General features: G+C 36.4%; 1 non-coding gene across 1 annotated transcript; it reads left to right on the top strand.

Moving 5' to 3' along the window:
• Positions 1 to 547: 547 nt before the first annotated feature.
• Trnas-uga (transfer RNA serine (anticodon UGA)) lies at positions 548 to 623 on the top strand. Its single transcript has one exon. It is a non-coding gene; the product is annotated as a tRNA-Ser (tRNA).
• Positions 624 to 3780: the final 3157 nt, after the last annotated feature.

Raw genomic sequence — 3780 nt, 5'->3', positions numbered from 1 at the left:
ACTGAAAGCATGTGTCAAATGTTATAGAAGCCTGTACAAGAAAGTAATAATTGCAACTAAGAAGCTTGATAATGATGCAGATATTGAGAAAGGTAACAACAAAATGAAGTCATCTTGGGAGTTAATAAATAAAAATATAGAATGAGATTTTCACTCTGCACCGGAGTGTGCGCTGATATGAAACTTCCTGACAGATTAAAACTGTGTGCCCGACCGAGACTCGAACTCGGGACATTTGCCTTTCGCGGGCAAGTGCTCAAACCAACTGAGCTACCGAAGCACGACTCACGTCCGGTACTCACAGCTTTACTTCTGCCAGTATCCGTCTCGTACCTTCCAAACTTTACAGAAGCTCTTCTGCGAAACTTGCAGAACTAGCACTCCTGAAAGAAAGGATACTGCGGAGACATGGCTTAGCCACAGCCTGGGGGATGTTTCCAGAATGAGATTTTCACTCTGCAGCGGAGTGTGCACTGATATGAAACTTCCTGGCAGATTAAAACTGTGTGCCCGACCGAGACTCGAACTCGGGACCGGACGTGAGTCGTGCTTCGGTAGCTCAGTTGGTTAGAGCACTTGCCCGTGAAAGGCAAAGGTCCCGAGTTCGAGTCTCGGTCGGGCACACAGTTTTAATCTGCCAGGAAGTTTCAATAAAAATATAGGTACACACAAAAGAAAAGATAGCAGCTTTGTCATTAAAAGTGGGGGTAAAACTGTTAAGGACCCACTTCAGATTGCCAACATATTTAACAAACATTTCACAAATATAGCCACAAATTTAATGAAAACTAAATGCAATTCCAACAACAATGTACAAATCCTCATAAATTACATGACTATGTTCCTTTATCTAGTAACTGGATCAGAGGTACTAAATGCTATAAATAAGTTAACAAATAAAATGTCCTGTTGGTGTGATGGGATTCCTGACAAAGCCATGGAGCAAAGTGCAAGGAACATAGCCTCACATCTCACTGAAATTATAAATAAATCTTATAAGACAGGGGTATTACCATCAAAACTTAAAATGTCAACTATAAGGCCTCTTTACAAGAACGGTGATAAATATGATGTTAGTAATTTTAGGCCTATCAATGTTATCAGGTTTCTCAAAAATAATAGAAAGGATAATGTATCATAGACTATACAAATTTCTTATTAAGAATAGAATATTGGTTAATGTGGAAAATGGTTTCTATAAAAATAAATCAACTGAAACAGCTATCTTCAATTTTTTGTGGATGGTTTTTAAACTTATCAAAGGCCTTTGATGTCATGGACCATAAGTTACTGCTTAGGAAGTTATACGCCTATGGGATACATGGAGTTGCCCACAAAAGGTTTGAATCGTATCTTTCGGACAGGTATCAGAAGGTGGAGATAAGCCATGCAGATAGGACATATTCATCAAGAATCGAGAGAGTTTTGTATGCATTACCCCAGGGATATGTATTAGGGCCACTACTGTTTTTAATATTTATCAATGACCTACCAAGTCAACTATCTGAAGCATTGGCAGTACTATTTGCTGACGATACAAGTTTGTTTGTTAAAGCAAATAGTGTACCTGACTTACAGAAAAAAGTCACATTAGCAATTGACGAAGCAGACAGATGGTTTAATGAAAACAGACTTATTGTGAATGCCAAAAAACCAACATGGATCAACTTCAGACATATTACAAATAAAATAACAACTAACCTTACAGTAGAACTGGGTAAGTGTAAGATTGAACAAACATCATACACTAAATTCTTGGGAGTATGGTTTGATGAACACTTAAGATGGGAAAGCATCTAATATCTTTGAACAAAATATTAAGTCAAACCTGTTCTATACCTAGAATGCTTAAAATCTCATGTAATATTAAAACATTGTTATGTGTTTATTTCTCATTCATGCACAGCTTATTAAGGTACGGTGTACAGTTTTGGGAGAACAACAGTCTAAAAAAACATGCATTTAGACTACAAAATAAGGCAGTCAGAATAATAAAATGTATAGGATATAGATACTCTTGTAGGCATGCTTCCAAAGAATTAAAACTCATTACACTACCATCCTTATACATATATGAAAGCATATGTTTCTTAAAAGAACACGAGGAATTTTCTATATTAAACAGAGAAATTCACAACTACGAAACAAGGAATACGAAGGATTTCCACAGAGAAATTCATAAAACAGCTATGTATCACAAAAGTGTACTATGCCAGCCCAAAGTTCTCTACAGTGCTCTCCCCACAGAACTAAAAATAATACCAAAACTGCACGTATTTAAAAGAGAATTGAAAAACATGATTGACTGAAATATGCAACTGTAAAACCATTGCATAAAAACGGGGATACATCGGATGTCAACAACTAACGCCCACTCTCTCTTCTGACAGCTCTATTTAAATTTTTAAGGAAGTAATGTATTCAAGAGTAGCCTCCCATATTTGTAAAAATAAAGTACTAACAAAATGTCAGTTTGGTTTTGAGAAAGGCTTTTCAACAGAAAATGTTTTATACGCTTTCACTGACCAAATATTAAATGGTCTGAATAACCAGACATCACCCATTGGTATTATTTGTGATCTCTCAAAGGCCTTTGACTGTATAAATCATGGAATTCTTTTAGATAAGCTAAATCATTATGGTTTGAGGGGGCAGTGCACAAATGGTTTAATTCATACTCAACTGGAAGAATGCAGAAAGTTGAAATAAGTGGTTCATGTAACGTTAATACAACAGCTGATTCCTCAAACTGGGGGGCTGTCAAGTATAGGGTCCCACAGGGTTCGGTCTTAGGTCCTTTACTGTTCTTGATATTCATTAATGACTTACCATTCCGTATTGATGAAGATGCAAAGTTAGTTCTTTTTGCGTATGATACAAGTATAGTAATAACATCCAAAAACAAAGAACTATGTAATTGTAAATGATATTTTTCACAAAATTATTAAGTGGTTCTCAGCAAACGGACTCTCTTTAAATTTTGATAAAACACAGTATATACAGTTCCATACAGTAATAAATATAGACTTTTGAACAGAATTCTGTAGCTAAGGCAGAATTTTCTAAATTTTTAGGTGTGTCCATTGATGAGAGGTTAAACTGGAAGCAACACATTGATGGTCTGCTGAAACGTCTGAGTTAAGCTATGTATGCTATTAGTGTTATTGCAAATTTTGGTGATAAGAATCTTAGTAAATTAGCTTAGTATGCCTACTTCCATTAACTGCTTTCGTATGGTATCATATTCTGGGGTAATTCATCGCTGAGTAGAAAAGTATTCATTGCTCAAAAACGTGTAATCAGAATAATTTCTGGAGCCCACCTATGGTCATACTACAGACATCTATGTAAGGATCTAGGGATCCTCACAGTAACCTCACAGGATATATATTCACTTATGAAATTTGTTGTTAATAATCTAACCCAGTTCAAAAGTAATAGCAGTGTGCATAGCTATAACACCAGGAGAAAGTATGATCTTCACTATGCTGGGTTAAATCTGACTTTCGCACATAAAGGGGTAATTTATGCTCCCACAAAAGTCTTTGGTCACCTACCAAACAGCATGTACATGTATTTTAAATTGTAATGTTTATTGACAAGTCCTATGTCATTTTGATGATGTACTACAAGGACACTAATAAAATGAATTGAATTGAATTCACCGAGGCACCACCTAAAAACTCTTCCACAGACTGGCCACCTCACCAGACCTCGACACAAGTACACTGGGCATTTTGTGCCGGGGTCTAGGCGCTCCTTTCTGCTCCGGAAAGCTGT

The sequence above is a fragment of the Schistocerca gregaria genome, chromosome X, assembly GCF_023897955.1.
Source record: "Schistocerca gregaria isolate iqSchGreg1 chromosome X, iqSchGreg1.2, whole genome shotgun sequence".
Lineage (NCBI taxonomy): Eukaryota > Metazoa > Arthropoda > Insecta > Orthoptera > Acrididae > Schistocerca > Schistocerca gregaria.
Note: the sequence above shows the minus strand (reverse complement) of the source record. Positions and strands in the feature narration are given on the sequence as shown.